The sequence below is a fragment of the Nyctereutes procyonoides genome, unplaced genomic scaffold (genome assembly GCF_905146905.1).
Source record: "Nyctereutes procyonoides isolate TBG_1078 unplaced genomic scaffold, NYPRO_anot_genome, whole genome shotgun sequence".
Classification (NCBI taxonomy): domain Eukaryota; kingdom Metazoa; phylum Chordata; class Mammalia; order Carnivora; family Canidae; genus Nyctereutes; species Nyctereutes procyonoides.
Genome location: NW_026575052.1, coordinates 29,290,050 through 29,303,632, shown reverse-complemented (window position 1 = coordinate 29,303,632; position 13,583 = coordinate 29,290,050). Strand labels below are relative to the sequence as shown.

At 49.3% G+C, this 13,583-nt stretch overlaps 1 protein-coding gene across 1 annotated transcript in view; it reads right to left on the bottom strand.

Annotated features, from left to right (window-relative positions):
* Positions 1–817: 817 nt before the first annotated feature.
* The window catches only part of FOXD1 (forkhead box D1), a 37,760-nt gene continuing 24,994 nt past the window's right edge, over positions 818–13,583 (bottom strand). Inside the window, exon 2 of the mRNA XM_055332180.1 lies at positions 818–879. The gene's annotated coding sequence lies outside the window, so the exon portion shown is untranslated. The remainder of the gene's footprint in view (positions 880–13,583) is intronic.

The window sequence follows — 13,583 nt, the reverse complement described above, 5'->3', positions numbered from 1 at the left end:
CATTTTTTTTTGCTTGAAATCTATCTCACTTTTACTTTTCACGTTCCTTTGACCATAAGTTGTACCTCAGCCCTTCCTGACTTCATTTTATTCTCCAAGATGGATTTTCTTCTTTCCTGTCTAAAACATCCAAATGACCTTTGCTTTGGGCTTTTTCTAAATCACCATATGTTAGATAATTGTGCCCAAAGGAATTACTTCCAGAGTGGCCTAAACACAAAAGAAAAACACACAGCCAACTTTTTCTCTAGAGCAGTGCAAACATTTCCTTAAACCTAAGTGTCTCCAGAGGAACATTGACAGAAAAAACCTTTCACCCAGCAAGCTGACTGCACCGTGCTTACACAGAATCCTTCTTGCATTTTTACATCCCTGATTTATCTACTGTTTTGCCAATAAAAGCAGTCATGTTCTTTGATTTAAGTTTTTTACAATGGAAAAGTGGCCAGAGAAAATGACTCAGTTGAGTGTTTTATTAACGGAAAGAACGGATATGCCAGCAACATTCCAAGTTCTTTGCCCCTTCTCTATCATGTTACACCATAATATAGCACCTATCTGAGAAGAGGCTTGCAAATTAAATGCTAGCAAATCAATGGCTTTTCAAATATTAGGTTCAATAAAGTGCCAACCATAAAACATAAAGATATTTCACCACTGAGGAGTGAAATCTATTCATATAATTTAACAATTATAAAGCGACTACCAAAAATGAGGGGGTTCGCTCCATACCTTACAAGGCAGTAAGCTTGTTTTCCTGCGTGAGTGTTTCCAGTAGGTTTGAAGGACTGAAGTCTCATCCAAGGAGATAAACCCCCTTTACAACATTTCACCATCACTTCAAATCAATGGAAAGTCAGATTTATTCTTCAGGTTAACCTGTAGAATTTTAAGAGGAGGAAGTGACTTCAAATCTCTTCCAGCTGACAACACGACCTCAAAATGAGTTTATTTCCTGTTTAGAAAGTTTGGGGGTAGGGACGCCTGGGTGGCTCAGCGGTTGAGCGTCTACCTCTGGCTCAGAGCGTGACCCTGGGGTCCTGGGATCGAGTCCCACATCGGGCTCCCTGCAGGGAGCCTGCTTCTCCTTCTGCCTGTGTCTCTGCCTCTCTCTCTCTCTCTCTCTCTCTCTCTCTCTCTCTCTCTCTGTGTCTCCATGAATAAATAAATAAATAAATCTTAAAAAAAATAAATTGTATTCTTTAAAAAAAATAAAGGATCTTAAATTTCTAAAAAAAAATAAAAATAAAAAACACCAATACACTACTGTCTAGTTCATGATAATTCCAAATATTTGAATACTGATATCCCTCCAAACACGAGCAAGTAAGCCTGCAGAACAATAAATGCCTGTCTTGAGAGCTCACCTACTTCTCTGCCTAATGGCGGGATTATATCTAAACCCCTGTATTAGTTGCCTAGGGCTGCTGTAGTGTGGCTTCAAACAACAGAACTTATTTTCACACAGTTCTGGAGGCTAGAAGTTCAGGACCAAAGTGTCGGTGGGCCCTGGTCTCTGAGGGCTCTCGGGGGGATCCTAGCTTGCGGCACTTGGGCAGCTATATCACCCCAACCTCTGCCTCCATCACCCGTCCCAGGGCCTTGTCCCTAGGCCTCTTCTCTTCTTTTTATGAGGACCAGTTGTAGCAATCTGCCTCGGCTGTTCTAACAAAATACGATAAACTGGGGGGCTTGCACAACAGACATTCTTCCTCACGGTTCTGGCTCTGAAGGCTAGACGTCTGAGCGCAAGGTGTTGGCCTACTTGGAAGGACATGAATTTGCAGGGACACTTTCAACCTAGTGCATCCCCCTAAACAAATGATAATCTCTTCTCTGTTTAAATGGAGTCAAATAAAACAAAAATGTCTTTATGGGATGTTCCAGAAAAAAAGCTCAGTCAGTCCCCTATAAATCCATTCGGTTCAGTCATCCAACCCACCCATTCTCAAAGTATGATCTCAGGACCACTTGCCCCAATTCAACTTTGGGAGGGACTGGTGAAAAATGTAGATTCTCAGGCTCCACCCCAGATCCACCAAGTCAGAACTGCTAAGTGTAGAGGCCAGGAACTTGCATTTTAAACAAGCTCCCAGGGGGTTCTGTGCACACTAAAATTTGAGAACCACTGATCTGTAGTGTCAGAAAAGTCTGCTTTACATTCCCCATGGTGCTTCTTAAAAATCATTCCTTTCCCCCCCACCCATTCTTTTCAGGTGAAATTGAAAACAGCTGGTCAACAATTTTTTTTTTAATATTTGAACACCATTCTAAAAGTACGCCTCATTCCTTTCTCCCACATGAAACCACATCATATAAACTCTAATAATATTCCTTAGGATGTGTTTTCTACTCATTAAATCATGTACACACTCTGGTCAAATCCTTGTCATCTCCAGAATCACAGACCATGCCTTTAGGCCATGGAAGGAGATATCACTGTTTCATATTTCAGATTAGAAAAATCTGAAGGCTGGAGAAGTCACACTGAAGCCATTCTCACTGAAGTTACTTCTAGCTATGGAGAAAGGGTACATACTTAAGTATTAATAGCCCACGAGGTAGAGACTGCTTCTAATTCCTCCTTCCTTCCTGTCGGCCCCTTGTATCAAATTTTATGAGCGAGGAAACAAACCTGCCAGCTTCGGGGCCGTCTGTGTTCTGAGCCCTGCGGTGGGGCATCAGGAGGACAGGCAGGTGATGGGACTGGGAAAGGGGGTCACCAGGGTCTCGAGACCAAGGCAACTCTGCATCTGAACTGGAGCTCTTGCACGTCTTAAGAACCAGTCATTTCTTTTTGAGCAGCATGAAAAGAACACTTGGAGAGGACCTTGGACAACCCTGCGATCCCGCTAGAGCCAGAAGTTTTGAGCATCCTAGTGGTGAGACCTCCTACTTCTCAGCCTTGACTTTTGCTCTCGCTTCAAATAGACCTCCGTGCTGATCATTCGCATATGCGTTCACCAAACATGCATCAACATCCTCTGAGTACTCACATTCTAGACATGTAAGACCAGAGTTACAACATATACTCTGAATAAGGGAGTTTCCAAATAAGAAAGAAATTCGAAAAAAAAAAAAAAAGAAAGAAAGAAATTCGACGAGTTAAGGGGAAGGAAGAAAATAGGAGGTGCTTTTCAGACCTAAAACCTCTTTAACCAGTGAGAAGAAATGATTCAAGTGAGCCCCTTCTGTGTGTTGGGGGCCGGGGGGATGGTCGCATCACTTAAGCTAGTGCCATTCACATATTTCCCATCCTATGGAAAATTTTGACCTTTCTTTAGCTAGAAAAGCTAACAGTTTTAGTGGCTTCTTCGAGCCAGAAAGCATTTATTAAGCACCCATCACCAGAAAAACGTTTTTCAAGTTAGGAATTGCTTTCAAAGATAGAGGACACGATCAGCTCTTGAAGATTTTTATAATTTAGGAAAGAAGGTAATTGTATTGTTAGAGAACGCTACAGAAATTCAAGTTATCATAAGGGAAAGATGCCATATAAATGGTATTTGTGGGGATCCCTGGGCGGCTCAGCAGTCTAGCGCCTGCCTTCAGCCCAGGGTGTGATCCTGGAGACCTGGGATCGAGTCCCACGTCGGGCTCCCTGCATGGAGCCTGCTTCTCCCTCTACCTGTGTCTCTGCCTCTCAGTCTCTCTCTGTGTGTCTCTCATGAATAAATAAATAAAATCTTTTTTAAAAATGGTATTTGTTAGCTTGACATGAAAAATTTGCTCTTATCATTTTGGGGAAAAAAAGGTTAACTTCTCATACTAACAGAGCATGATTAAAGGTAAATATCTTAAACATTATCCAGAAAAGTAACATGCTTCTAATACAAGTATTGATTTCATCTTCCTATTACTGAAGTCATACTACATCATAAAGTGTGATTGCTCACAGGAAACATAATAAGGAAGATAGTCTAGAACTGAGACCTTTTTGTGTATATTTTTTATTGGAGTTCGATTTGCCAACAGATAGCATAACACCCAGTGCTCATCCTGTCAAGTTAGAGCTGAGTCTTGAAGGACATGGAGGATGGTGTTGGCAAGAAGAGGAAAACCTTAGTAGGCAGGGCGAACTACACCAGCAAATGCACAGCAAAAAGGATGAGGTATGAAGAAGACACTGAGGAATCTGAACACACTGCCTAAAGAGATCGCTGGGCAGAACTGCAGCTGCAAATAAAAGGGCGGACAAGGAGTGATGTTCTTTGAAGATCAGCCTAAATATTAGGTTGACCATATGAAGCTTCCACTTTGTGTGGCTCAGTACTGTCCATTGTTTGGAATTTCATCAGGTTCAGTGGAACCGCGGAGTTTTCGAAATGATGAAGCGAAGATCTTTAGGGAAGATTTATCTAGTGGTGGACAGGCAGGCACTTGGGCTGAATTTGGGACTGGAAAACCATTAGGATCTACTCTAGTGACCTGAGCATGAGGTGGTTGGAACCCAGACTCGGTTTGGCTGTAAAGGTGGAAAGGAAGAGTCAAATTTCAGAGGAAGCAGGTATCGTGGGACAATTAACAGTCTCTGCCATAGTGGCAGCCTAGTGGGAAAGTCTTCTGTAAAGTGAATAGTTGTTTTGAAAATAACAATTAAGGGAAATATCCAGGTTTTCAAAGATCAGGTTGCCTGGAACTGCCTTATATCTATGAAGGGAAAGGGATGAAGAAAATACCACTTCCCAGTTTCCCCAAACTGTGCCTCAGTCCCAGGGATTTGGAATCAATCCATGAGTCAAGAAGGCATCGAAGAGTTGTGTGGGCAGACTGGTTGTGGAATCTCAGCCCTGGAAGGCAGCTTACAAGAGTACTGTGTTATCTTATTAAACACAAAAAATCCAGAGATTTTCCGGAAGGAGATTTCTCCTAGAAATAACTGTGTTAGTGGCTCTTCGTTTCCAGCTGTGTCTCCAAACCTGAGACATTTCCAGAGTTGCATCTTCTCCTGGAATTATCACACTCTGATCCCGAGAGTACCCTGCTCCTCCCCTGAAATTCAGCCCGGGCACAAGTAAACCCCGTTTCCTCAGTGTCCCTTCATGCAGCTAAGACAGGCTGGCATTCCAAAAAAAGATTTAGCTGAATATTATGGAAGAACCAAAAGGAAATATAGGCAACATAATAATGGTCAGGTTTTCAACGTGTGGAGAGAACCCTGAGTCAACACTGACCACGGAGGAGGGACGAGCACTCCATCCAACACCCCCGCCTGGTGCCCTGTCCCTCTTCACCAGGGCATAGCTCAGGGCACAGCTGGTCTCCTAACCTCCAGGAGCCTGGCCTTTTCCTGTGAAAGTGGGATTTCCAAAGACCAACCAGCAGACACTAGTCTCCTAAGCCAGGCCCTGTGGGAGCCACGAACACTCACTATTGGCACAGCCTAGAGTCTACTCTCTGTTATTCCCTTGCCCGACGTAGTACTTGGCAGGTGTCGGGGTTCAATGTGATGTCTCCTGGGAAAAAAATTCCAAACTTCCCCATAAACAAATGATCAGAGCAACTCCATCTTCCCTCTTAATTCCAGCCTCACATCTGAGGGCCACACTTCCCTCCCGTTGTTGGGACTGTGAAGATGGGCCTCATGACTGGTTGGCTGCCTCACCCACTCCTGCAGCACTTTGGGCCTTTGTCTCAGGCAAAGTCCCATCAGCGTAACCTGGACAACCTGCCTCGCAGCTCCACAGCTGCATGTCCATGGAGCATGAGTCCTCCCCACTCCGAGACAGGGGTTGCCTCAGACTTGACCTGAGATCAGCAGATGCCCGATGCATTTTGAAAGAGTGAAGCTGAGGCCCAGAGAGAATCAGCAGCAGCTTTCCCGGGATGTCGTGGCCATCCAGTGGCAGGGACGCACCTGGCCGACACCTCTGTGTGGCTTCTCCTCACCATTTCCCTTTGCTTTGCTCCTCTGCTTGTTTTTACCAGAATGGCAACCTCCGCGAAGCTGTGGGAGGCGGCTTCCGCACTGGGCCCACAGGCGTCCCCACTGTCCCTCTCAGGTCCGCAGTGTCCCGTGGGCTTCTTGCTAGTTCCCAGACGCTGCGCCACTCCTCCGTGTTCACCCAGAGCCCTCGCAGTTGAAGACGTAAACACAGATTCAGCCCAGGCCTCGGCTCACCTGCGGAGGCCTCTGGACCCTGGCACCAGGTACTTGTTTTCTGCAGGGTCCCAGAGAGCATCGTAAATACCAGAAAGCACCTCTTAAACGTAATGCTGCCTTATTTGTGTGTGTACATTTGTATTTTGCTGTTTTTCTGCTTTATGTGTGTCTCCCCACCCCCACTGGCCCACCTCCACCTTCCCGAAGAAATACAGGCAGGCCCTCGGCATGCCTAATCCCGGGGCTTCAAACACAGGACCCGGAAAAGCCAGTAACACTGTGCCTTGGGGTTACCTTTCCTGAGCACGGGCCATGCTACATTGAAATTAGGGCTCCCCTCAAGAGAACCAACATCGTTTCAGAAAAACACTCTTTAATACGTATTTCATCTGACTCTAAAACTAACATATGCTTCTTGGACCGAAATTAGGGGAGGACGGTGTATGAGAAAAGGCAGAGAAACACAAAGAAGCTTTTAAAATATAATCCCACCGCCACTGTTAATGTTTTAGGGTATTTCTTTTCTATGTTTTTTTTTTTAAGATTTTATTTATTTATTCATGAGAGACCCAGACAGGCAGAGACCCAGGCAGAGGGAGAAGCAGGCTCCATGCAGGGAGCTCAATGTGGGACTCGATCCTGGGACCCCGGGGTCACAACCTGAACCAAAGGCAGATGCTCAAGCAGTGAGCTACCCAGGTGCCCTTTTTTCTATGTTTTTATTTTTTTAAAGATTTTATTTATTTATTCATGACAGACACAAGGAGAGAGAGAGAGAGAAGCAGAGACCCAGGCAGAGGGAGAAGCAGGCTCCATGCAGGGAGCTCGACGTGGGACTTGATCCCGAGGGGTCACGCCCTGAGCCAAAGGCAGATGCTCAACTACTGAGCCACCCAGGAGCCCTCTTTTCTATGTTTTTAAACACACACACACACACACACACACACAACTATCCTATAGTTCCGGGCAAAGTGATGGTTAAAAAAAGAATCAAAGTCTCGGGTCACGAGAACAAGCAGAAAAAGAGACCTGTGACCCCAGGAAGTACGGGCACAGGTAGGAAGGCAGGAAATGAGAAAGCTTCATCTTTAACCTGGGAAAAGGAGAGGGCACATGGGTTCACGCCGGGTCACAGTCACTGCAGCCTGCACACAGGAAACCACACTTGCAGGGGACGCTGTGGGCCCCGGAAGAGCGCTAACCTTTCATCCGTGTCACTGGGCTTAACCTGTCCACTTGGTCGTGCAAGCGGCCTCTTGGAGCTCAGGGTCCATAAAAGGTGTGGCTGGTCCTGGATGTCCCCAGGTGAGGACGGTAAGGAACGCAGGGCCTGGAAGCTCCCCGCGGGTGAAGCAGGCACGGCTCGGAGCGCCTCTGGGCCCTGGGCGCCCAATCCTCGGATCCTCGGGTGGGGGTGGGGGGACGGCCGTCCCTGCGCCTCCGGGTTGACTCGGATCCACTGTTCGTGTGTTTGGTCCTGTAATGATACGGTCCACAGGCCTCGAGGCACAAGGGGCAGGGGAGGAATTCCTGGAGGGGGAGGCCACCCATGTGATCCATACGGACCACATCGAGTATAGGTGCCAACAGGGAAAAAGAAGAGAGGATCCCCAGAAATCAGGCCACCGGCCGCCCTGCAAGTAACACAGAGGCTCCCACGGGGCCTCAAGTAAACCCCGCAGTTCCAGAGCCGGAAGGAGCCCAAGGCGTCCTCCGCAGCCAGGGCAGAGGGTCCCCAGCACGACCTGCTGCACTCTCAGGCGGTCTCGGAGCTTGAGCCTGTCTGGGCCTCTTGGGGTTTTTTCTTTTCTTTTCTTTTCAAGCTCAGCAGCTTCTATTGCCTTAGCAGGTTTCTCAAGGCAATGCTGGGTGGGGGTCGGGGTGGGGTGGGGTGGGGTGGGGGTGCCACGACTTCCCTTTTCCTCAGCACATTTATTTATGACTTAGTTTCAATGCGGTTCCCTGCCGCGGGCGCACCACCCGTGCCCGTGCTAGCTCGTCTCCGCAGGGCCAGGCTGAAACCTCTAAACTGTGCTGCCAGCCGGTTCCTGATTGTTTTTCTGGAAGCTTTGCAGCTCTGAAAGCTTTTCTTTACCTCAGGAACGTGCCCCTCCATCCAAGAAACACACTGCTGGAAAGAAAGGACAGAAGGAACGGACAGAGTCAGCACGTCACCCCCTGGGCTGGCAGGTGACGGCCCGCTGGGGGGTGACCAGGCCCAGCCTTCCCGTGGCGGCCCTGCCACATGAATGCCACCATCACAGTTTGACAGGTGCCACTTAGGAGCTTCACACGATTCGCTGACGCCAGTATGGCGATGGGCAGGGCCCCGGGGGCCGGCTGGCGAGCGGGCTGGAAGCTGCCACAGGCCCTGCCAACACCCTGGAGGAAGGACATGCCTGAGCCACCTCCACACGCTGACGCCACACCCCAGACGCCAGCGCGGCCCATGGCTCAGTGGGGGACTCAGGGGCCTGAGCCTGCTCTGAGCGAGGAGCAAGGCGACAGTGGGTGGCCGATCGCAGGCAGCGGTGGTCCCCGAGGGGGACCTGGACGTCGCCCGGCACATGACATGGCAGGAATGTGAAGGGCCAGTGTGTCCTCCCGGCAGCCCCAGGCGGCGACACTGTGCCTGGGAAAAGCCCGCGTAAGCACGTAAGCACCGTGAACAACGGGCCGGGGCAGGAGCCCCACGACGGGAGCTGGGCCCTCAGCCGCCCCCCACGCCCGGACTGCAGGGAACCGGAGCCCTGGGCAGGCGCTCCAGCCTCACACTGGCACCCAGGCCCGCCTGCACCTCCCGGGGTCCCCTAAGGGGAAGAGCATCTGGAAGGGCCACCTACCTTGCTCGCCCCCTGTGAACGCAGGCCGGAGAGGGAGGCACGGGCCTCACCCGCCCCAACACAGCCAGGCACCCCGTGAAGCGGGGGTTGCTCACCACCAGGAGACGGGGTCGCGGGTGTGCCTTTCCCCAGCACCGGGGGCCTGTGCGACATCAGCAGCTCCTGGCCTGCGGACGCCTAGGAACCTGGGCCTGGACGTCGGTGCCTGCCCCCCACCCCAGGTGCCCGGTGCTGCCAAGAATGTGGACCAACAGCAGCGGAGCTGGAGCCCCAGGGGAGCCGTGGCCTGGGCTGCGGGGCGGGTTTGGGCCCCGGGAGGGCCAGGCCGCCTGTGTCCCCCCCTCAGATCCCCCGAGCCACCCCCACCAAGGCTGGCCGCAGGGACCCGGGCAGGCACGGGGCTCACCGAGGGCTGCAGGGCGGGGTGCGGGCTCCAGAAGGGCCAGGCCGCCTGAGCTCCCCCCCAGAGGCACCCCCCCAGAGCCCCCCTCTGAGCCCCCCCCCAAAATCCCCCCAGGCTGGCTGCAGGGCCCGATGGAGCCGCCCGTCCCGGAGCCCCTTCTCTGCCCTCGCACCGGTGGGGAGCGGGGGAGCAGGGGTTAGCCATTTAGAACATTTTTAACTAATCAAAATATTTGCTGATGAGTATTTATTTTTACAAGAACTCGGTTTGGCTGGAGACTTCCCGAGCAGCAGTCCGGGCTGCCGGCAGAGGTTCCTGACGCAGCCCGGGCGGGCGGGCGGGCCTACTGCCCGGATGGGGATGGCTCGGGGCGACTCTCTGCCCTGGGGAAGAAGCTTCCCGAGGCCCGCTTTGTGCAGATGGCTCTAGAACACAACCTCACATCTCCCGCTGCCCCCATAGTCGGCAGGCTCAGGCTCCGGCACCATGTCTGGGCTGAAGGAGAAGAGGGACACAGGGACACATGCCCTCTCCCTGCCAAGCAACAGAAGGGGAGGTGGAGGCAAGTGTCCCAATCTTGAGAAAGCAGAGCCAAGGCTCAGAGGTTCCAGGATAAACACAAACAAAACTGGATTAACACAACGTCTACCTGAATAGCCTCTGCAAAGGGCTAACAGCCTGTCCTGCCTTGTTTCTTCCTCCCAGTGGCCAAGACTCACATTTAGCTTTCCTTGAAGTAGAGATGCTGAGTGTAGTCAATATTGATTAAACCACCGGTTTAATCATTCCAGTCATTGCGGAGCCCTGGGCCACCATCTAGGAAAAGTCTGGAAAGGTTAAGTCGATCAAGTTTGAAAATGGAGAAATGAGGGCTCATGGTAAACAGCCTTGGACGGCAAAGATACCCGCAAAAGTACCAGGCTCTAATTTTTAAAATGCTGCTGACAGAGAACCGGTTTGAAATCCCCTCATTCATAGCAATAATAAAGAAATTGGACTTAAGTAATTAAGAAAATAGGCTCTCTGGCCTGAACTCCTAATGCTTAACCCGAACAAGCTAACAATCCACTTGACAGCGCTTCCTAGAAAAGACTCCTCCGGGCGGCCCGGGTGGCTCAGCGGTTTGGTGCCGCCTTTGGCCCAGGGCGTGACCCCAGGGTCCTGGGATCGAGTCCCACGTTGGGCTCCCTGCATGGAGCCTGCTTCTCCCTCTGCCTGGGTCTCTGCCTCTCTCTCTGTGTTTCTCATGAATAAATAAATAAAATCTTTAAAAAAAAAAAAGACTCCAGCAGCTGGGGGGGGGGGCAGGAGGGCACATAGAGCATCACTGCCAACAAGTGCCTACAGAAAGTGTAAGTGAGCAGGTTTACATGAAGCTGCATCAGAGAAGCAGAAGGCAATTTGTCCACCCTGAAAAAGACAACTTCCCAGTGCAGGAGGGTGGAGGGCAGGCCGGAATGTACAGATGGAAGAAAAACACCTTCGGACGCCTAGAGAGCCCGTGCCAAGGACTGCCTGACCGTGCAATCAGGTAGCTTTCAAGAGCAAACATAATCCGAGGATAATGAAAGCAAAACAAATGGGTAGAAACCATCAACCCTCTTCTCCCTTTATTCTCTATTAGAGCTGTTTGTCATTTGGGGAGCCACAGCTGGAGAGATGTAGAGAATCACCATAGCCTCCCTTCTCTCCTGTACCTTGCTGGCTTGGTTTATGCTGGTCATTAAGTGTCCTGATCTTAATGACTTAATGACAGTTGCCACCTGTCACTAAGCTGGGCCAAATACTCCCCAAATCAAAGTTAAATTGTCTGTGTCTCCATGAAGTGTGAAAAGAGCTTGTGGCTCCTTTTGATCAAAGAAATCCACGGCCCTGAATCTTAAACAGAAAAGGAAAGTCGACTAGTAAAAACTGCCTCTACTTTATGCTATTTTGAAACTGGCTGGCAGAGATGAAGGGACTAAGGAAAGTAAGTCTTAGAGAGCCAAAAAAAAAAAAAAGAAAAAAGAAAGAAAGAAAGAAAAGAAAAGAAAAAAGAAAAGAAAAGAAAAAAGAAAAGAAAAGAAAAGAAAAAAAAAGAAAAGAAATCAGAGCTGAAGCACTTCAGCTGAAATTCTTCAGAATTTCAGAATGAAAGAGAATGAGTTTCAATATTCCCAACTCCAATTTCCGTTATTCAGTGACCCCAGCCAAAAGACGACACGTAGCTCCTGCCAGTCAAGAAAAAAAGACCTCAAAAAAAAAAAAAAGACCTCAATTCAGTGCCTGGGCGTCCAGGAAACCCAGGAGACTGCCCGTCTGGGAGGTGGCGTGCTCCTAGACGCAAGCCGGGGCTCCCACTGCCCCCTCTCGCCCCTGGACGCCGTCAGGGTCAGCTCGGGCAGCGTCAGCCATCAGGCCGACGCAGGGCCCAAACCACAGACCTCCTCCTCACCGTTCTCCGGGCGGGGAGGCCCAAGACCGAGGCGCCAGCACATTCATTTCTTGGTGAAAGCCCCTTCCGAACTCACGGACTTCTCCCTGGGTCTTCACCGGCCTGGAGATTGAGTTCCAGTCTCTTCCTCTTCTTATAAGGACGCTAACCCATCACAGGGGCCCCCTCCTCCCGACCTCATCTAAACCTAATTATCTCCCAACCTCCCCCCAAAAATACCATTAGGGTTACAGCTTTGACATATGAATTTGAGGGAATGCAGCCATTTAGTGCACAACAGGGAGGCACCACTTAGGGCAATGCGGCTGTAGAACCGATGGGATGGGACACTGGGTGGCAAATGCCACCCTACCTTCTAGGCACAGACCAAGGTCCCTACAAAGGACCCACCTCCCTCTTTGAGGCTTTTGCTGTCTCCCTTCTTTGAAACCCTTCATTCCTCTATTAAAACACTTCCCCAAGCATTTACTTTTGCCACCCTCGTTAATTTCCTAGCATAAGCTCCTCTGGATTAGTTTGTTTGGGTTTTGTTTTTCTTTTTAAGGGGAGGGGGACTAGTTACATTGTATGTGACGAACTGGAATGTCACAGCAATAATAGTAGCGATATGATGACAGCCGCAGTTAACGCTGACTTTGCCAGGGCTTTGCATGCATCATATCATATAATTTCCACAATAAACCTATGAGGTGGGTGTGATTAGTGCCCTCTTACAAATGAGAAAACTGAGGCTCAGAGAGGTTTGCAGCTTATTCACCAGGTTAGTAAGTGGCAGAGCTGGGTGTTAACCACTGGCCTCCCGAGCCTGAGCTCTAAACCAGTGCACTATCACACGAACTCCTTCTTCTTTTTTTCTTAAGATTATTTATTTATTTATTTATTTATTTATTTATTTATTTATTTATTTATTTGAGAGATTGAGAAAGAGAGAGAGAGAGGCAGAGACACAGGCAGAGAGAGAAGCAGGCTCCATGCAGGGAGCCCGACGCGGGACTCAATCCCAGGACTCCCGGGTCACACCCCGGGCCAAAGGCTGACGCTTAACCACTGAACCACCCAGGGATCCCCACATGAACTCCTCCTTAAGCACACAGTGCCCCCCCTCCACAGAATATTTGTAGAAGATAATAATATTTCATTTCAATTCCCCTGAGATTGAAAAAAAGAAGTCTAAAATGTGGGGGTATTGACCTCTTCCTTACTGGGTAAACACACACACGCACAGGCAAAGCTATATTCCAGTCTCTACAACGTATTAATGCTTATCCCCCCCCTTTTTTTAACTAAGGTATTTTTCCATCACATATGACTAGATTCCACTGTGCACCTTCCCTGAGCCTGCGTCACTCTGTTTGCTGCAATGATGATTGATAGCTTTAATTTTTAAATGTATTAAACACCAGACTGGTGGGAAAATTTACTTATCCCATTTGTCATTCTAAAAAAAGTTTAGAGTGATGAAATACAAAAAAAGAATTAGGCTTACATGGAACTGAGTTTCCCAAGGCCCCCAGTAGGTAGGTGGAATGGGGCAGGAAATGAACCCAAGGCTTCCTGAAGAGCTCCAAGGGAAGAGAGTGCAGAGACCCAGTGAAAATGCCCAGTGGGTCTGGGAATGATCTCTTCCTATATCAATCCTTGGAGTAAGGGTTGGATATCCATCAATCAGAGAAAAAGGAATGGGGGCAAGGTCTTGATTAGCTCATGGGTCTTGTACCTATAAAATGGAACTGGCAACACTGGTGCTTCTCTTCTAAATAAATATGCTGTCACACTGAGGGGCAAATATGGTCAAGTAAC